Raw genomic sequence first — 22,263 nt, 5'->3', positions numbered from 1 at the left:
AAGATCATCTAAGTTTCCTACTAAAACACTACTTTGGAATAAGAAAGTTCTGTTTATTAGCGTTAGTTGTGTAAAAGCAGAGCTCTTTGCACGTGCAGTCAAGCCACAGATTTAACGATTTTTATTTTCCTCATATGTGTCCAAAGTGCACATTTCTGTTCTCCCTGACCAACAGAGCAAAAGTCATTTCTGGGGAAGACATAATGAGACACCACGTCATCCGTCTGCAGAGTGCTCACCTCTGGAGAAATGCTCTCTTCCTTCTGAAGACACCAGATTTCCTGCTCTACATTGAGCCACGGCTGGCTAGGTTATGTTGTGACACTTTCATGCCTCAAGGTTAAATAAAGGCAACTTGCTGGGGAGGCCTTGGCCATGCTGGGCCCGTGGACTTGTTGAAAAGAAGCATCTTAGTCCCTAATCTTGATTCTTAGATGTGCGCATTATCCTGCCCTCTATAACCAAAAGCAAGGGCAGAATCTCACGTCTGATCCCCAGAGTCTCCAGTGTCACATCGATCAGAAAACACCGACACTCTCATTGTGTCACACTTGGGCCAGTCCTTCCTTTTCCTCAGCAGGTTTTGAATCCTGTATGCTTTCCACAAAATGTGGAGTTTCAGCATTGTCATATACTTTTAATTTTACACAAAAGCAAGTTGGGATAATATTTCATTGTATTTTCAAAATCCTGAAAGGCAAAGAAGAAAGTAAAAGGAAACTTTAATGTCTTTAGCAGAGAGAGTCATCTGTTAACATCTCTCAAGATTCTGAATGTTTTTCCTTTCCTCCCCCTCCTCCTTTCTCTTTCTTCCTCACTCTGTTTCTCTGTCTCTCTCCCTGTTCAGTGTGGTGGGGATGTACATAAAGGGGTGTAAATGGGGGTATACATAGGCCTCCTAGCCATAGATATATAGATAGACAGATCTTTCAAAATTTAATTAATTCTATATAGATAGTGTTGTAGCCTATATTTGCCAATTAATATTCTATTTTTGAACCTTTACCCATGAACTTAAATGCATTGCAAACTTGATCCTTGACAGTTGCGTTTACTCCATTTCCTACAGGTGCTATGATTTATTTAACTTCTTCTACATTGGGTACTTCGATCCTTTTCATTAATTGGTGTCCAAATCAGATGGGTTATGTAGCGTGACTTCAAATACATGTTTTGAACAGATATGCATGATCATTTTTAAAGCAGTATTTAGTCTGAAAAAAAAGTCTTGAAGAGCTCTCATCATCTTAACCCAATATAGATGGTGACAATCAGGATGAGAGTTGTCTATGATTGAGAGAAAGATCTGTTGCATGAAAAAATGGTGAGGCTTGGTTAGAAGTTGGGGAGATGAGAAATTCAGGTTCTGTGACCTGGCGAGTTTGTCGTCTGCAGTCTATTTCTGAGTTATCTATGAGTTGTTCAGCAATACTGTTTTTTGCAACTCATTAAGTGAGTTCGTCGTTTAATTATCAACCTCCACCAACCCAAATGATTCAGAATATAGTTTTTGCACTTGTTTATGTTTTTACTATGTGTCATTTTTCTTCATAGATGAAGTGTGTCATTTATCCATGTGATGCTGTGTTATGTAGATGTCTCCCCTTTGGCTGTATTGTCTGGAAAAGAAATACGGTCCATTGTGGGATGCCCAAAGATGGGTTTGGCAGTTAGGCTGCCTTAGGTCTCAGAGTCATGTGTTCAACATGACCAAGAAAAGGACTTCTGGACACCCCAGGAAACTTGAGATGCTCAGAGAGATGAGGCATAAACAGCCTCAGCAAAAGACAATCCTGTTCATTCGTTTGATGTCTGTATCTGCTGACAACCATAAGATTGTGATGCAACTTCTTGATGAAGACAAAGCACAAAATAAAAACATAAAGAATAAATCAGGATACAGTCCATCAGAAAACCCTGAGGAATGTGGAGCTCCTAAAAACTCAAAATGGGTAGTCTGCAAAGCGCATGAGTTTAGGTTGACATTTGTTAAGAGAGAAGCTAAAGAGAGATTCATTGGTCTAATATTTTCTTTCACCGGTAAGAGAAAGCATACTCATTTATTTGTAAGGACAAATCTGTTCCACCTCCTGCCACCCCTCAAACTAAAAGTCAAGGAATGTTTTATTGTGTGGGCTTTTATAAGTGACGGTAGATGATATGTGCAATAATTCATTTGCAAAATTACAAAAACTATACTCAAATAGGCATCTCTCTAAGATACTCTCTAGAAAAGACAGGATATAATATCAGATTGTCTCTCAATTAACACATTCTTGAAGGCCCAGGAAGTGTGTGTCTGTAATACCCCAATAAACGCTGTCGACTCCGGAAAGATTTCACACAACTTGTGCTCAAGCATCAACAATCTCTCATGAGGCACTTTGCCTTTTTTTTAAGAGTCTCCAGACATTTCTGTCCAAGCAGGAACAATGTTTCCTTCGCAACAACAGGCCTCGATCTTGCTGCTTTTCAGAGCCTTCTCTCCCTGGTATTTGGGGGTGCAGTCTGCCAGGGAGGAAGGAAAATGACAGCACAGCTTTTGAGTGTCTCTTTCCGTTTTTAATATCCCCTACTAAGAGGCTCCATCTGAGGAGTTGGCTGGGTGACTCATTCTTGACAACTCCTGTGACTGCAGGAGGGGTTGCCTTCCTCCTCAGAGCCTGCCCTTCCTTCTACAACCGATATTCCCTGTCACGGATAGGGGATTAATGATATTTACCCAAAAACGTCCCCTCTCTCTGAATGCAGAACATAATCAGGACATTCTCATCATCATCATCTGAAAAACTTTCTGGTCGCATCAGCAGCACAGCAGTACTTCCTTGTCCTCTTTTGATACATTGAAAAAAATCAAAATGGAAATGATTGATACCTCACGCTCCATTTCGGCATGGCCACTGGAGCCTACACAGCATTGACTTCCAGAACAAGGATAGTAATATCCTTATGCAAAGCACATCTTACTCTCCACAATAGACCAAACTATAAATGTCAGCAAACTGCCTTCTGGGAAGAACCGATTAAAAAAAAAAGGCAAAATTGCTACAAATCTCTGCCCCCAAACTAGGCAATAGGCAATCATTTTACAGTAGTTGAATGCACAAAATAGAACAATATAAAATGTGGAGCTGGGAATCACGAATGAGAAATAAGAACTGGGACTTGAGCCCCTCCAGGAAGTGAAATGATACTGCTATGTAATGACTCTGAGAAAATAAAAAGTGGAGGGGAAGGACACAATTTAAAATTTGTGATAATAGTAAGCCATTCTTTGGAAGTGGAATAGGAAAGATAACCTTTGCAATATGGAAAGAAAGGGCAGTGGCAAGCCAGTGTTGCAATATGATCTGTTCATCTATGACAAGGCAGAGTAAACTGATTGCGTTCAGGCAAAGAAAAGAAAGAAGAAAAATATCACCCTGTTTTGCCATGTCAAAAAAATTTCTGGATATGAAGTTTCTTTTTTTTTTCCTTGCTGAGGAAGATTAGCCCTGAGCTAACATCTGTTGCCAATCTTCCTCCACTTTATATGTGGGTCGCTGCCACAGCATGGCTGATGAGTGGTGTAGGTCCACGCCCAGGATCTGGACCAGTGAACCCAGGTCGTGAAAGCGGAGCACACCAAATTTGATCACTATACCATGGAGCCAGCCCCTGGATTTGAATTTTCAATTGCATCCATCTTTTAAACAGTGTGATCTTTAAAAATTTAAATAAAGAAGCAATTTTAGCAAAGCATGATATGAAACATTCCCAGGATAAGTTTCTCTTTGAATAGCCCCCATGCTTTATCCTATTCAGTAGTGATGTTTCAGATTTAAGGCCTTTCATGGGGGGTGAGGGGTGATGATGGTTCCACTTGGAGGTGTGAGCCCTGATGCTGGCTATAGCTTAGGACTGGGTTTTATAAGGTGTTCAGTTACTTGTATTTTATTGTATACTTCTTTTGGAGGAGTACTTCTCCAAATAATCTACTCACATCCTTTATCCCATCCAAGAGCAAGTTTTCATCGGTATCACCTCAATGGATTATGAATCCAGTGGCTTCTTGCCAGGTCCACCTATTGCACTCTTGTCTGAGTGACTGTGCCTGGCCCCTTGGGTCCTGCTGCTTCCCTCACAATGGCCCCACCTCCAGTCCACCTTCCACTCAGCAGCCAGAATGATCCTATAAGATTATAAATCGGGTCATTTTATGGGTCTGTTATTAACCCTCCAGTGGCTTTCCATTCCTGATTTGAATGAAACCCAACTTCTCCCCATGGCACTGCGCTAACCGAACCAGCGTCTCTCTACCTCTCTGAGCACAACTCCTACAACATTCTCTCCTCTCGTTCATTATGCTGTGGACACTCTGGACCTTTCTGGAGCCTCCCAAACTCTTTACCTCAGCACTGTGGCCGTTCCTGGTCCTCCTGCCAGAAATACACACTCCCTACATTTCTTTTTCATGGTTGGTTCCTTCTAATCATTCAATTCTCGGTTCAAATGTCACAGCTGTGAACTGAAGTAGCCATGGCTGCCCACAATGACCCCCTAGTCCATTGCTCTCTTTCACTTTCTTCACAGCAGCTGACCTTCTTCATTACCCTCCTTCATTGTCCCTAATTTCAACCATCATTCTCTCATTGTTTTTGTGTTTGTGTAGTATCTGTGCCACATCCATTCAAATGTCAGCCCCAGGTGAAAAGGAGTCTGGTGGATCTTCCTCGCTATTCTCTTTCCAGCAACTAAAACTGCTTAGCAGCCAACAGGCATTCTTTAAGTATTTATTGAGTTAATATATGAATCCATTCCTTGGTGCCTTCAAGAAGCAGGCAAGTAGGAAGGCAGCAAAGCAGAGTTAGAGGAGCCCATGTTGCTATGGTGCAGTTTTACCCTTGTTGACACTGCCCTCTCTGTGAGGTCAGAGGCTATTGTGAGGTGGCTGCTATGGCCAGCAGCCTACTCCCCCACATCCTTCATCCTGGCCCCTGCCAATCTGCCAGCAGTTTCTATTGGCCATCCTAAGCTAATACCAACATTTACTCACTCACTCAGAACCTGTAAGTGGTCATTTATCTGAATACTCTTTACCCAATTCCCTGTTAAGAGATTACTGACACCATGTTGATGAGATGCCAACAGGAAAAGTGGTTCTCGGCATGATGCCCTCCAAGTGGATGCACCAAATGCTGTACTGCCGAAGTGTGGCTCTGAAGGAATAGTCCTGGCAGAGCTGAGAGGACCTCCTGCTTCCTTTCCAGTGTTGCCAAGAGGATGGTGTCCCTGGCTGTAGTACGTATCCCTCCTGGTCTGTGGTGGTGAGTGTGTGTGCGCGAATGTGTGTGAATGTGGGTATAAGTGTGTGAATGAATGTGTGTGAGAGAGTGTGTGAGAGAGTGTGAGCATGTGTGTATTTGCTGCTGATGGAGGAGAGCCTGAGAGCATGAGGTCAGGGGCAGGCAGGTTAAGTGGACTTTCATCCCCGCTCACCAATTCGAATATTTGCCTGCTTCAATGAGAGCCAACAGAACTCTTCATTACTGATTGGAGAGGCCTCTCAAGTGAGCAAGTGGCTTCCCCGAAGGAAATGTGTACTTTTCATCTCAACCGTAATGATACAATATCGACAACAGCAATAATAGCAGACATCCGCTGTGTGCTTGTGTTTGCCAAGCACTCTTCTAGAAAGGGTACGTGTGTTCATTTACTTAATTCTCATAGCACCCGATAGCAGAGGTGTTTTTCTTCTTATTAGTGTTTTGTAGATGGGACAGCTGGAGAACAGAAAAGTTAATTTCCACGGTTGCACTTTCACTTCTGGGATACATATGTAAGTGCACCTTGCGGGACTGATTTTACAGAAGACATTTTGGGATATAGCTTCTGTCTTTCCACAGTTATAGAAAAGGAGAAAGGGCGCTCAATATGGAGTCAAAAGACATAAATGGCGCTTGACATAGTTGACATAAAGACAACTCTGCCCTTTATTAGGTAAGTCTCTCAGCCTCTCTGACTCTAGATCTTCTCGTTGTAAAACAGGATCGGCACCGGGCACACATAATGTTGGGGGATTTATTTTTTTTAATTTTTAAAAAATTTTTTATTATTACTTTTTAATTGCAGTACCGTTGGATTATAACAATATATAGCTTTCAGATGTACATTGTAATATATTTCGAATTCTGTGTAGATTACATCATGTTCACCATCCAAAAACTAATTATAGTCCATCCCCTCACATGTGAGCCTAATCACCCCTTTTGCCCTCCCCCACTCTTCCCCTATGGTAACCACCAATCCAATCTCCATTGCTATGTGTTTGTTCATCGTTGTTGTTATCTTCTACTTACGAGTGAGATCATATGGTATTTGACTTTCTCCCTCTGACTTATTTCACTCAGCATAATACCTTCAAGGACCATCCATGTTGTCACAAATGGCAGGATTTCATCATTTCTTATGGCTGAGTAGTATTCCATTGTGTAAATATACCACATCTTCTTTATCCATTCGTCCCTTGATGGGCATCTAGGTTACTTCCAAGTCTTGGCTATTGTGTATAATGCTGCAATGAACATAGGGGTGCATGTATCTTTATGTCTTTGCGTTTTCAAGTTCTTTGGATAAATACCCAGCAGTGGGATAGCTGGATCATATGGTAGATCTATTCTTAATTTTCTGAGGATACTCCATACTGCTTTCCATAGTGGCTGCACCAGTTTGCACTCCCACCAGCAGTGTACAAGGGTTCCCTTCTCGCCACATCCTCTCCAACACTTGTTTCCTGTCTTGTTAATTATAGCCATTCTGACCGGAGTGAGGTGATACCTCATTGTTGTTTTGATTTGCATTTCCCTGATAGCTAATGATGTTGAGCATCTTTTCATATGCCTGTTGGCCATCCATATATCTTCTTTGGAGAAATCTCTGTTCAGATCTTTAGCCCATTTTTTAATTGGGTCGTTGGTTTTCTTGTTGTTGAGATGTATGAGTTCTGTGTATATTTTGGATGTTAACCCCTTATCAGATATATGGTTTGCAAATATCTTCTCCCAATTGTTAGGTTGTCTTTTCCTTTTGTTGATGGTTTCCTTTGCTGTGCAGAAGCTTTTTAGTTTGATGTAGTCCCGTTTGTTCATTTTTTCTTTTGTTTCCCTGGCCTGGTCAGACATGGTACTTGAAAATATGCTGCTAAGACTGATGTCAAAGAGCATACTGCCTATGTTTTCTTCTAGAAGTTTCATGGTTTCGGGTCTTACATTCAACTCTTTAATCCATTTTGAGTTGATTTTTGTGCATGGTGTAAGGGAATGGTCTACTTTCATTCTTTTGCATGTGGCTGTCCAGTTTTCCCAACACCATTTATTGAAGAGACTCTCCTTTCTCCATCATATGCTCTTGGCTCCCTTGTCGAATATTAGCTGTCCATAAGTGTCTGGGTTCATTTCTGGGCTCTCGATTCTCTTCCATTGATCTGTGTGTCTGTTTTTGTGCCAGTTCCATGCTGTTTTCATTACTGTGGCTTTGTAGTATATTTTGAAATCAGGGAGTGTGGTACCTCCAGCTTTGTTCTTTTTTCTCAGGAATCGTTTGGCTATTTGGAGTCTTTTGATGTTCCATATAAATTTTAGGATTCTTTGTTCTATTTCTGTGAAAAATGTTGTTGGAACTTTGATAGGGATTGCATTGAATCTACAGATTGCTTTAGGAAGTATAGACGTTTTAACTATGTTAATTCTTCCAATCCAAGAGCACGGAATATCTTTCCATTTCTTTGTGTCTTCTTTGATTCCTTTCAACAATGTTTTATAGTTTTCGGTGTACAGATCTTTCGCTTCTTTGGTCAAGTTTATTCCTAGGTATTTTATTCTTTTTGTTGCAATTGTAAATGGGATTGTATTCTTAATTTCTCTTTCTGCTACTTCATTGTTAGTGTATAGAAACACAACCGATTTTTGTATGTTGATTTTGTATCCCACGACTTGACTGTATTCATTTATTGTTTCTAAAAGTTTTTTAGTGGATTCTTTAGGGTTTTCTACATATAAAATCATGTCATCTGCAAAGGGTGGCAGTTTCACTTCTTCTTTTCCACTGTGGATCCCTTTTATTTCTTTTTCTTGCCTGATTGCTCTGGCTAGGACTTCCAATACTATGTTAAATAAGAGTGGTGACAGTGGGCGTCCTTGTCTGGTTCCTGTTCTTAGAGGGATAGCTTTCAGTTTTTCTCCATCGAGAATGATATTTGCTGTGGGTTTGTCATATATGGCCTTTATTATGTGGAGGCATTTTCCTTCTATACCCATTTTATTTAGAGTTTTTATCATAAATGGGTGCTGTATCTTGTCAAATGCTTTCTCTGCATCTATTGAGATGATCATGTGATTTTCATTCTTCATTTTGTTAATGTGGTGTATCACGTTGATAGATTTGCAGATGTTGAACCATCCCTGCATCCCTGGAATGAAACCCACTTGATCATGGTGTATGATCTTTTTAATGTATTGTTGTATTTGATTTGCTAGTATTTTGTTGAGGATTTTTGCATCAATGTTCATCAGTGATATTGGCCTGTAATTTTCTTTTTTTGTGTTGACCTTGTCTGGTTTTGGTATCAGGATAATGTTGGCTTCATAGAATGAGTTAGGAAGCCTCCCCTCCTCTTCAATTTTTCAGAAGAGTTTGAGAAGGATAGGTATTAAGTCTTCTTTGAATGTTTGGTAGAATTCACCAGGGAAGCCATCTGGTCCTGGACTTTTATTTTTTGTGAGGTTTTTGATTACTGTTTTGATCTTCTCACTGGTGATTGGTCTATTCAAATTCTCTAATTCTTCTTGGTCCAGTTTTGAAAGGTTGTATGTTTCTAAGAACATTTCTATCCATTTTTATCCATTTCTTCTAGATTATCCAATTTGTTGGCATAAAGCTTTTCATAGTATTCTCATATTATCTTTTGTATTTCTGAGGTGTCCATCGTAATCTCTCCTCTTTCATTTCTGATTTTATTTATTTGAGCCTTCTCTCTTTTTTTGTTGGTGAGTCTAGCTAAGGGTTTGTCAGTTTTGTTTATCTTTTCAAAGAACCAGCTCTTGGTTTTATTAATTTTTTCTATTGTTTTTTAGTCTCTATTTCATTTATTTCTGCTCTGATTTTTATTATTTCCTTCTTTCTGCTGATTTTGGGTTTTGTTTATTCTTCTTTTTCCATTAACTTTAGATGTGCTTTTAGATTGCTTATTTGGGATTTTTCTTCTTTGTTGAGGTAGCCCTGAATTGCTATGAACTTCCCTCTTAGAACCACTTTTGCTGTACCCCACAGATTTTGGCATATTGTATTTTCATTTTCATTTGTCTCCATGAATTTTTTGATTTCTCCTTTGATTTCTTCATTGACCCAGTCATTGTTCAGTAGCATTTTGTTTAATCTCCACATTTTTGTGGCTTTTCTGGTTTTCTTCCTGTAGTTGATTTCTAGTTTCATACCTTTGTGGTCAGAAATGATGCACGGTATTATTTCAATCTTCTTAAATTTATTGAGACTCGTTTTGTGGCCTAATACGTGATCAATCCTAGAGAATGTTCCATGTGCATTTGAAAAGAATGTGTATTCTGTGGTTTTTGGATGGAATGTTCTATATATATCTACTAAGTCCATCTAGTCTAATGTGTCATTTAAGGCCAGTGTTTCCTTATTGATCTTCTGTTTGGATGATCTATCCATTGGGGTAAGTGGAGTGTTAAAGTCCCCTACTATTATTGTGTTACTGTCTATTTCTCCTTTTATGTCTGTTAATAATTGCTTTATATATTTAGGTGCTGCTTTGTTGGGTGCATAGATATTTACAAGTGTTATATTTTCTTGTTGGATTGTTCCCTTTATCATTGTGTAGTGCCCGTCTTCATCTCTTGTTACAGTTTTTGTTTTAAAGTCTATTTTGTCTAAGTATTGCTACCTGTTGGGGGATTTAAAGGAGTAAATCTATGTGAAAAGACATTTTAATCTGTAAGCACTATCTTAACATGAGATATTTAAAGCCCTTCATCAATAGACAGTTGTCTGGACTCTTTCAGGTGTTTCCCTATAGCTCACTGGTGTGAGTTTGTGCATGAATATGACAATTGAAGATCATCTCAACTTCAGGTCATTGTAGTGACTTTCATGGAGAAGGCACCTACTGGTACTATTTTATGATGATAAAAATTGTGCTACTTTTTATGACAGGCTGTTCCAGAATTCTCTGATCCCCATCTCTAAAGATACATTCATGCCACCGTGTGTAATGGAAACTTTATTTCCACTGCAGTCCCTTTAGATCATGATAATATATGCTGTAAACTTCCCCTGCATTTATTATCTCACACTTGGAAAATATCCATTTTAGCTGCTGGAGCAAAACTTGTCTTAGAGTCATTTCAAGCACATCCACTCCATCCTAAGCCTCCTTGTCTTCCTGGCCTCTTTTCAGTCAGTCTGACCCATTGCTCTACCTTCAGAGATTTTAATTTTCATTGATGAGACACATCCTTTACAGAATCATCTTTTATCCTAAATACTCCTTTGGTTTCATGTAATGGTTCTTCCTTCTCTTAGCTCTGTAACTGGGGACCTCCTTGAAGACGTTGGCCTGGGAAGTTCACTTTTCCATCTGTGCATGCACCTTATTTTGAAGATTTAATTAATATTTATGACTTTTACCATGATCAGGGATGGTCGTAGGCGAGATGATACAGGTGAAATGTTACAGTATCTCCAACAGCTTTTCTCACCTCTCAGTGCTACCCAATAACCTGTTTCTTCAATGCTCTCATCAAGTTCCAAGTGCCTCAGGGATCCCCCCTGTGCAACATTTAAGATTTTTGTGATATGGGGTTGAATACAGTGTTTTGCTAGATTCACTGTCAGGTAGTAAAAACAAAATAAAATAAACTAATTTAAAAGAGGTTTTATAACTTTTACATTTTAACCAAGCACATTCTTGCCTAAATTTAAAGTGGATAAATTTCAAACAAGAAGAGAAAGAGAGAGGGAGAGATTGCTAAGCAGAGAGTGTTCTTGGCCCTCAAGTCACCTCACAGAGATAGATATTAAATCGTCTAGAGTTTGTCTTGATGTTCTATGTACAGAGAAGAAGGTTCTTGTCCAGCAGCTTATTCAAGGGATCAAGGAGCATAGACCTGATACCAGAGGCTTCATCCAATCTAGTATTTCTTTGAAGGGACTTTCCTGTTTTATTTTTGAATAACTTCCGAAGACTGTAATAAGAGACTTCTTCATTTTCCTCCCTCCTTCGCACTCCATGAACCATCCATCCATGCATCCATCCCACCATTCAATATATTCACTCACTCCCGTTCATTTTTCCAACAAATATCCATCAAGTGCCTTTTTATGTCAGATGGTGTGCTGTTTCACAGGCAGACCCAGTACTTGCCCTCTCAGCATTTATTCTTTAGCAGGAAAGACATTAAATTCAGAAGTCTCAATAAGCCTGGAGGACTCACATAAAACCCAAATAACACTGTACAACTTCCAGCCCCTGTTCACCTCCCCTCTGCACACAAAACAAAGTTTTCAATGGAAACCTATTGCTCTTCTGTCCAGTGCTGCTCTCTCTTGCTGAGAAATATCTCAGGTAAAGCTAAATCCTGGGCAGAGAGATGGAAACTCCAGTAACTCGCACATCGTCGGCCACAAGGAGAGCCTCTCAAAGCAGTGGCCTTGCCGGAGAGACTTCAAACGCAACCATTGAAGGGAATGCAACATCAATACGTGAAACCATTTGACAAGCTGCAGTCCACTCACCCTCGCCCCAATTCTGCAAGGGTCTAGACTGCTATCCCATTTTGTAGGATGCCCTTGGGGGCTCAAGGCTCATGTTGGTAGCAGCCTTCAATTTACAACTCTGTATTTAGCAGACTTGGGTTTCCCACAGCCATCCTGGACTTCATGCCAAATATATCAGGTTGAAGGTTTTTATGCCTTAGTTACAAACCTTCCCCGGTCCCCATGGCCCAGGCACCCCCTTTCTTGAAAATCACCACCATCAGGAACCACCCCTTCTTTTGTCTTCACCTGTCCCTTCTCTTCAACTGACTTTAGAATTCCTAGTCTACTTTCAGTTTAAATCCTTGAATATCAAGAGTTGCTTCTCCATTTTAAATGCAATGAATCCGTAATAAAAGCCGATTTCATTAATTTTCTCACTGTATTCCTCCGGGAAGAGGCAGGTAGTAAATATTGCATTAGGATGGGTATATTATGTGTCCTTCTCTGCTCCAGGGTATGAGGCTTTGATTTGGCTTATGATGAGCCAGGGACTATACAAATAGATAAATAGTTAACAGAAATTAATTCTCTCGTTTGTAGGATACTATTTTATTGTTTTATTGGATTTAAAAAATTGTCCAGTTAACCACAGTAGTACTAAACTTTCTCCAGTGGATGCTTGCTGTGTAATAAGGGAATTAATGTTCAAAATTATAGAGAACTTTTAAATTTTGTGACTGCAATGTGCTGACTGTTTATTGATTTTAAATGGCACATTTTTAAGTGAATTATCATATATGCAGTATAAATGAATTTAATCCTTTAGATGACATACAAATATTGGTTTTAGCTTCCTGGTGGAGCATAACTTTAAAAATCATATATATATATTAAATATATAACAGCGTACACCTGAAATTTACACAATGTTCTTAGCCAGCATGACCTCAATAAAATAGTTTTAAAAAATAAATAAATTCTTCTACATAAAAAAATACAACGTTTTATGTACATACGTACATATATACGTATGTATACATGCGTATATACATGTATATATATATGTATGCACACACACACATCTACACATTTGAACCATTAAATCATATACTATGTGCAGAATGCTGTGTTACATATATTTAAATATGGTTTTATTACAAACTAGTAAATATTCAATATAGGTCTATTTAATACGTTGATTCTGAAAACATACATCACAATGAATTAATAGAAATAAGGCCAGATTCCTTACTCCCAGGCACAAGACAGATATTTTAATAATAAGCACACAAAACATAAGTCAATAGAGGGAGTTACGACAGTGCTTTGACAGGCTCATCAGATAGTATATGATTAAGTACTATGAATTATCTTTGGCGTGGGATTTTTAACGTGTCTTGAGCAGAGAAACCAAATAGGAAATAGTATATTCTATTTTCTTCCCTAGATTACAAAAATCAAAAGTTTTATTCATATGTACTTTTCTGTGTTGCTAATGTTTCCATGGCTAAAAACATATATATTTTTTCATTGAACACTATACTTGAAATATGATTAGGCAAAAAGTTGTCTACTAGTTTTAAGGTCATCAATAATAAAAACATGGCTAAATACTGAGACAAGTATCTGTAACTCTTGTTTATTTTAAGCCTGCTGCCACTAATAAGCCACCATATGTTAGGAAATGCATTTGTAGAACTCAGCCATGATATCGTAATATTAGAACATATTATTAAACAGTATGAGGGAGGATGATGGATTATTTAAGGAAAGCCAAATTAAAATCTTTCTTGGCTGATGCGTATGAGGAGCAGATGAAATGCTCTTAAGTTTTTTAAAAAAAGGAATTTAGAAAAAAATAAATAATGTTTTTAGAGTTCACTTGAAACTATGGCCAAGGCAAGCTTTGGGTTTGCATTTCTGTTCTTCCGTTCAGCAAGTTATTTCTCCCTGTAGAATGTAGAAAGCAATGCTATCCCTAAACTGCTTTGGGAGAATTTCATCAATTTATTCTAATTTGAGATAATATTTTAAGAAGTCTTGACACATAGTAGGCACTCAATCACTTTCAGTCCTTTTTCCTTGATGGAAACGCAGCATCAACATTTGATGTATGTGTATGACCCACAGTCTCATTGTATGACCCCAGTGGCATTGAGAGGACACAATATGGTTTTGCATTTACTGTCCCTTTGACCCTCCACTCCAGTCTGCAAACTGGGACTCTGGGAAGTTAAGAGGCTTTTCCTGCATCAGCAGAGCTTAAACCTGCCCAGAGCTTCTGGCCCTGTGGTTTAACATTCACATCTCAGACTTCTGGAAAGGCAAGAACTTGGGAGTTTGGCGAGCCTAAGATGTTCCTGAACGAAGTGATGAAGTCCAGTGTGGCTCATTATCATAAAGATGGGGTATGTCTGTTGCACCCAGAATACGTCCCCCTCAACCTTATGCCAGAATTTTGGAATTTGGAACCAGGTAGTCAGTGACGTTAACACTTTAAGGTGGCAAATAATCACCCCTGTGCTTGTTAATGACAAGATTGCCTGGAGGCAGGTCTCAGGAGTCTGCCCTTTAAATAAGATCCCCAGTGGTTCTGATGCATGTGGCCTGAGGACACCATATTGAAAACCACCGAATCAGGTAGCGAGTGATACAGAGTGTCTCCCAACACCCAGAGGTACCACCGCTTCCTAACTGACGTTTCCCTCAACTCGCCTTCAACTAAGTCTCCATTCTCCAGGAAACAAAATCGTTGTTAAAATAAGAGCTAAATATTGGTTAAGGACAAATGCTCTACACCTATTTATTTAGAGGTAGAGATTGTACAGAAATTTACAATCTAGTATGCAACGATACTTCCATTAATTTTATTTTTCTAGCCATAAATAACATTATGCTGGGTTTGCTTCTCGAACCATCTTATATAAAATTGCCCACACTTTCCCTTACCCACTTCCAACCTGTAATATGTAACTCTATTTTTTTCTTCATACCATTTAACCCTGTTTAAAGCAATAACCTTGTGAACTGTATTTTTGCTTAATAATTCTCTGCCCCTCACCTCAGTAGAACGTAAGTTCTGTACTATTCCTAGACTCTAGAGCATTCTCCGAAACATCAGAAGAGTTCAATGAATATTGAAAATTTTGTGGAAGGAGAGAGAGAAGGAAGGAGGGAGGGAAGTGTTTTATTCATTCATAAAATAACAGGTCTCTCTTATTTAGATTTCCTCTAGTGGCTGATAGCTTAAATCACCTTATCTTCTGCAGTCTGACTTTGCTACTGTGTCAGAACCTTCATTTCTATGTTTTTTGTTTCACAAAGAGAAATGCATTTATTACATTTCCATAGTTTTTTTTTTTAATCTGAGGGCCTTTTTTATTTCATGCATCTGTGATTTATTTTGAGTTAGTATATTTGTATGCTGTGGATAAGTGTTGGGGTTCCTGATATGTACAAACAAAATATATCCCTTAAAAATACTGTAGGAAATGACTCTAATTTGCTCATAAGTTTTCTGAGCTGCAGTCTCCTGTGCCATGTGAGTACCTAATTCCCATGTAAAGACGTGTATATGCGATAAATAAATAAACTTCACATACATTAGCCCATTCTTTCAAGGTGCAGTTCAAATGCTGCCTTCCTCAACAATGCTGCCGTCTTCATAAACTCTCACATGACCCTCTTCTTCTCCATTGGAAGAATCCTTTCCTAGCTCTGCACTCAGCCTCAAAACCTGGGAATGTTGCTGGATTTCTTATGCCTGACATCCAGGTCACTCTCAAACCCTGTCACTTGACCAAGCTCAGCCACTGCTCACCCCCACAACCTCTGTCTCCCGCCTGGACCTACTGAAATAGTCGATTCTGTTATTGGCGGTAGTTATGTTCTATAAAGTCGCAGTGAACACTGAATTAGTCAATACGGAACCCTTGCTTCTAGGGAAATACAGGGTTAGGCTCCTGTGAGCCTCTGGTCACCACATTTTCATCAACCGATCAGTATATAATCTAGTTTTAAGTGTGTTTCTGTTTAAAGACACCTTACTGAATATATCTTGTTGATTCTTTCACGTTGAGCTCACAGCCAACAGCACTGCAACACATGCCTGCAAGACACTTATCTAACTCATGTATTTTCTGCCTAAGACACACCCCAGCCTTCTTGTGCTTAGGAACCCCACACAGCACTTCAGCGCTATGCTTGGGGGTCATTTTCAACATCGACATCACCAACAAAAGGCACAGAAATATGAAAAACGTGATACTAAATAGACCACGAAAAGGTTACTTGATTACACCTGAGAGCTGTAACAAGAAGGCAGGGTGTTTCCTTGTTCAACCCCAGCTGATAACATGTTGAATTTGTCACAGCTCTGCACGTGTCAGTGAATGATGCCGAAAGTACTGTGAGTATGGATTTGAGGGTTACAAATAGATTGTAGTGAGCAAATGAATTTGCAACGGAATCCACGAATAGTGAGGAGGGACTGCAGCCTGCTCACTGGTCTCTCCTTTCTAGACTGGCCCAGCCAGCACACAGCAGTCAGAGTGATTTGTAAGCAATATACATTAATAATTATTATACTTTAATAATATACTTTAATAATAATAATTAGTAAACTTTTCTGCTTAACACCACCCAGCAGATTCCCATTGCTGTCAGAAAGGTGCAATTTGAGCACCTTTCCATGGCCTGCAAGGACCCAAAAGATTTTCTTTTCACTGCTTCTCCTTTGCTCCTAACATTCTGATTTTCTGTTTCTCAGTCTCCCTCAAACAGTCTTTCCACTCGCTTCCCTCACTCTTTCTTCTCATGTTGGCATGGCAGCCACCTTTCATCACAAGGCCTCAGCTTAAATGCCATTTGATCGAAGAATTCCCTGTTACTCTATCTAAGGTCATGGCTCCCTGAGTTCCTCCACCTGGTTGCATTCTGCATTTCTGTTTATGTGAAACCATTTCATTCATTTGTTAGTGTGTTAGTTATCTACGCCTACACGAATCTAAGATCCCTGATAACAGAATCTTTGTCATCCCTGCTGTATTTATAGTGCAGAGAGCGATGTTTCTGGCCCACGGTAGTTCTCAATACACAAGTGTTGCATGAACAACTTGCAAAGTATCCTGTGTACTCTTTTATGGTACTAATTTGTGTTCATCTCCATTTTCCCCATAATAATGTAAGCTCCTGGTCAGCAGAAATGACTTAAGTTCTGGTTTTACAGGAAGATGTTTATACTAAATCTCCTTTCCCTACTGTGTAATGGGGGTTAGCGGGATATGAGTAGCAACAATGCCATACATTTGAATAGCTTTTGTATGTTAGAAGCTAAAAATACATTTATGAATAAGTGGCTCCAGTTCTGGTGCATGTGTATTTCAGTTATGTTTTGCTTCCTAACAAATGACTCCAATACTTACTGTCTAAAATCAACAGCAATCATTTGTTTTCTTTTACAAATTTGCAGTTTGGGCCAGTCTCAGTGGGCACAGCTTGTTTCTGTTTTATGTGGTGACAGCTGGCTTGCTGGGAGGATGGCTGGGGGCCGAATCACCTGAAGGGTGACTCCTTCACATGTCGGGGAATGATGCTGGCCACTGCCTGGGACCTCAGCTGGGCGGTTGGCAGTGCACTAGCATGTTCCCTCTCTGTGTGGCTCCCTGGCTCCCCCAAAGCACGGTGGCTGGTCCCAAGGGGAGAATGCACAAGCACTAGAAAGAAGCTCTATTACTTTTGAGTACCTAGGCTTTGGAGACACACAGCATCCTTCTGCCCTAGTCACATCATAGACCCACCCAGATCCCAGGAGAGGGAACATTTCCCCTCACTATTCATGGGAGGATCTGCCTCAATATAACAAGACAGTGCAATTCCATCAGGACAAAATGGTATTAAATTGATACTTTTACTCCTTCATTTTTTTCTCTATAGCACTTGTGGTTCTTGTTTGTGTGTGTTGCTCATGGAGGCAGCAGGGAAACCGAGAAAAAAAGTAACAGAATCTCACCTCCCTTGGACAAATGGGTTTTTGTTTTTTTAAATTTAAAAAAAATTTTTTTTGCATTGATGTAATTAGGAGTTCTATTGACTTAATGTACTTGTAAGTCCAGTTTCTTCCCCAGGTTTGGGAAGTTCTCAGCTGTTATTTCTTTGAACAGGCTCTCTGCTACTTGCTCCCTCACTTCTCCTTCTTGAATACCTATAATCCTTGTGTTGCATTTCCTAATTGAGTTGGATATTTCTCGAAGAACTTCTTCATTTTTTTTTTAAGGTCTTAGTTCTCTCTCCTCGACCTGAAGCATTTCTATATTTCTGTCATCTAAATCACTAATTCTGTCCTCCATATGTCAGATCTGTTTTTTAAGGATTCTAGATTGTTTTTTTAATCTCATTCATTGTGTTCTTCATCACCAGAATTTCTGTTTGGTTTTTTTTTTTCAGAGTTTCAATCTCTCTGGTGAACTATTCCTTCTGCTCATTAATTTTATTTCTGAGCTCATTGAACTGTCTTTCTGAGTTTTCTTGTAACTCGTTGAGTTTATGACAAATATTTTGAATTCTCTGTCATTTAGATTGTAAATTTCTGTGATTTCAGGATTAGTTTCTGGATACTTGTCATTTTCCTTCTACTCTGAAGTGTTCCTGTACTTCTTCATGGTGTTTGATGAACTTATCCTTGGCCAAGGCATTTGTAATAGTATTAGGTCCCAGATTCCATCTGCCACCTCTTGGGGTAGGGGTGTGGGGGGACTGAAGCTGTGTTTTCTGAACCTGCCATGTCTGCTGGAAGTTGTGCCAGGAGGGCTTCTCTGCATTCTCCCCTGGCCATAGCTGCTTAGAGGGTCACATACACACACAGGCACTCTGTTGCAGGACCACTACCTTGGCCAGGACCAGCTGAGCTCGTGCTCTAGGTGGGAGGGGAGGGGCACTTTCTCTTGTGCATGCAGGCCTACTCTGCACTCATGAGCAGTTCTCCTGGGCTGCTGCACTTGGTGGGGTTGCCCACACAGTAGCTGAGCCATGCCACTCAATGTGGAGTGTTCCCATGGGTGAGTGGTGCCACCACGGCATGGTGGGCACTCCCATGGGCCAGGCAGCAACTTGAAAAGTGAAAGCATTGGGATACAGGCCTGACTGCCATCCCACACCCCACCCCCCCTTCCATCTCCTCTTACAATCATGTGCTGACTGCTGTATGAGGACCCATGACCTAGATCACTGCTGCCAGGGAGGGGGAGGGATATGCTCACCTTCTTCCACTGCTTCTGGGGGGTCCAGTACCCCCACCTTCAGATGTATGGCTACATGGATCACTCAGGTGTCCTATTGTACTTTGTAGGGAATCCTCTGTTGGTTAATGTACGTTTACTTGTAACTTAGTGGGGAGACACAAACGGAACAACTCACTCAGCCGTGATGCTGACGTCACTCCAACCAATGGGTTTTTAGAGCAAAGAGTAAGGATAAAATGCAATGGATTACAGAGTTTAATCTAAAAAGGGAACACACCCCCAATAAATAATAAATTTGCCCCAAGTTGGTTTTCTAGAAGAGTATACCAGAACATTGGTTATTGTAAGCAGTTCTCACTGACTGTTTTGATATTCAAATCTGTAATCACAAGCCAGACTTTTACCAATTCCAAGAACTCCCTTTGCCCTTTTGCTGTCTCCCCAAATGGAGGAAAATGGCAGAGAATGCTTTCTCTTGCTCCCCTCTTAATAAAAGACCTCATCTATTTACTTTTAGTGAACAATTTTCTGTGGAGCTGATAATGCTCGCCTGTTGTTGTTTATCTCTTTCTCTTTCTGTATTGAAAATTGCTTCAGGCATCCGTTCAGTGAACATGACTGAACTGCTCTGTGTCTGGAACTATACCAGGATTTGGAGATACTGGGATATTTGTCACAATCTCTACCCTCAGGTGGTTCCTGGTGCAGTAGGGGAGAGAAACAACTAACTTCAGTTCTTATGATCTGTCTCAAAAGGAAGGTACAATTTTGCAAAACTCAAAGGGAATTTAAGTGCTCGAGTGATATGAGTTCCTTCACAGGGTCTGAAAATGTGCTAAGAAACCTAAAAGGCTTATTCAAAATTAAAACAGCCCAGTCAACATTGAGCTCTTCAGATAGACACCATTCCTTCCTGAAGCAGAATCATTACAGTTCATATGTGGATATGAAAATAGACACGCCATGCATACAAATGCTAATATGGAATAATCAAAAGTCAACAAATATACATTGATATACATCTGTATATTTAATATATAATATATCTCTATATATTATTTCAGAATAACCTGAAAGAATTGGCAGAATTAGTCAATATCTATTTCCATAATATTTTCTTCTCAGGTGAGAATGTATGACATCTGCAGACAAATGTTTCCATGACGATTCAGGTAGGTGCATATTTGGCTAAAAGTGCAGCAGTCTTTTTTACTGTTATGCTTTGATAAACCATCACCAAACTTCTAAATGAGCAGCCATCTTACTCACTAATTGAATATTTTAACTTTTTTCCTCTGTAGAGCTGGTGTGTCATTATATTTTCCATTTTGTGCTTTGCTTTTCATGCATTTAAAGTGCTGGAGCAGCTGTTTATTTGGAAAGGCTCCATTATGGCCATAATAATCTCCAACTAATTGCACATCAAATATTTATTTCTTGCACATTAAATTAATGAAGCAGTTTCAACAAGAGAAAAATTGGATCAGGTTGGCAAACGGTGCCTATAAATTCATGAAAGATTCCCAGTTCTTTTTTGGCAGGACTCCTTTAATACAGATTAACAATTTTTAAATGTAAAAATTTTCCATTATCTAGTTGTGACTTTATAAAGAGGCAAGCTTTTTTTATTAAAGTGCTTTGCTCAATTTTCCCTTGATATATCATATTATAGCTCCCAGAAATGAAAAAATAAGTCACACTATTGATTTTCAAATAAACTGTGTGGTGTCTTCTTTGCCTTGAATTTAACATGATTTTTCTCCTAATTCTACTTTTGATACTGAAAATGTTTTCAGTGAGTGGACTTTATTTTTTATTTTTTTTATTTGAGTTCATAATAGCTTACATCATTGTGAAATTTCAGTTGTACATTATTTCTTGTCTGTCACCACATAATTGCTCCCCTTCACCTTCTGTGCCCACCCTGCAAACCCTTTCCCCTGGTAACCACTGAAATGTTTCCTTTGTCCGTGTGTTTGTTTATATTCCACATATGAGTGAAATCATCTGGTGTTTGTCTTTCTCAGTCTGGCTTATTTCACTTAGCATAATTCCCTCCAGGTCTATCCATGTTCTTGCAAATGGGATGATTTTATCTTTTTTATGGCTGAGTAGTATTAGTATGGCTGAGATGTATATATATACATCTTCTTTATCCAATCTTCAGTTGTTGGGCACTTGGTTTGTTTCCATGTCTTGGCTATTGTGAATAGTGCTGCAACGAACATAGGTCTACATGTGTTACTTTGGATTCTTGATTTCAAGTTGTTTGAGTAGATCCCCAGTAGAGGGATAGCTGGGTCATATGGTACTTATATTTTTAGTTTTTTGAGGACTCTCCATACTGTTTTCTATAGTGGCTGCACCAGTTTCCATTCCCACCAGCAGTGTATGAGGGTTCGCTTTTCTCCACACTCTCTCCAACATTTGTTACTTTTACTCTTAGTGATTATAGCCAATTTAACAGGTGTAAGGTGGTGTCTTAGTGTAGTTTTGATTTGCATTTCCCTGATTAGTGATGTTGAACGTCTTTTCATGTGTTTATTGGCCCTCTGTATATATTCTTTGGAAAAATGTCTGTTCATATTCTCTGCCCATTTTTTGATCAGGCTGTTTGTTTTTTTGTTGTTCAGTTGTGTGAGCTCTTTATATATTATGAAGATTAACCCCTTATCGGATATATGATTTGCGAATATTTTCTCTCAATTGGTGAATTGTCTTTTTGTTGTGATCCTTTCTTTTGCCTTGCAGAAGCTCTTTAGTCTGATGAACTCCAACTTGTTTATGTTTTCTTTTGTTTCCCTTGTCTGAGAAGACACAGTGTTCGAAAAGATCCTTTCAAGTTTGATGCCAAAGAGTGTACTGTCAATATTATCTTCCAGGAATTTTATGGTTTCAGGACTTATCTTCAAGTCTTTGATCCATTTTGAATTTATTTTTGTGTATGGCATAAGATAGTGGTGTACTTTCATTCTTTTGCATGTGGCTGTCCAGTTTTCCCAACACCATTTATTGAAGGGACTGTCTTTTTTCCATTGTATGTTCTTGGCACCTTTGTTGAAGATTAGCTGTCCGTAGATATGTGGTTTTATTTCTAGACTTTCAGTACTGTTCCATTGATCTGTGGGTCTGTTTTTGTACCAGTACCATGCTGTTTTGATCACTATGGCTTTGTAGTACATTTTGAAGTCAGGGATTTTGATGCCTCCAGCTTTGTTCTTTTTTCTCAGTATCACTTTAGCAATTTCAGGGTCATTTGTTGCCCCATATG

General features: G+C 39.3%; 1 protein-coding gene across 14 annotated transcripts in view; it reads left to right on the top strand.

Annotated features, from left to right (window-relative positions):
• PNPLA4 (patatin like phospholipase domain containing 4) overlaps window positions 1-22,263 on the top strand; it is a 134,034-nt gene that overhangs the window by 76,884 nt on the left and 34,887 nt on the right. For 3 of the 14 annotated variants that reach the window (XR_011536093.1, XR_011536092.1, XR_011536091.1), the window contains exon 7: window positions 20,118-20,164. The exons of the other annotated variants lie outside the window; for them this stretch is intronic. The gene's annotated coding sequence lies outside the window, so the exon portion shown is untranslated. The remainder of the gene's footprint in view (window positions 1-20,117; window positions 20,165-22,263) is intronic. 14 annotated transcript variants of the gene reach the window in all.

The sequence above is a fragment of the Equus przewalskii genome, chromosome X (genome assembly GCF_037783145.1).
Source record: "Equus przewalskii isolate Varuska chromosome X, EquPr2, whole genome shotgun sequence".
Classification (NCBI taxonomy): domain Eukaryota; kingdom Metazoa; phylum Chordata; class Mammalia; order Perissodactyla; family Equidae; genus Equus; species Equus przewalskii.
The sequence above is the reverse complement of the archived record's forward strand: the minus strand, read 5'-3'. Positions and strand labels throughout refer to the sequence as shown.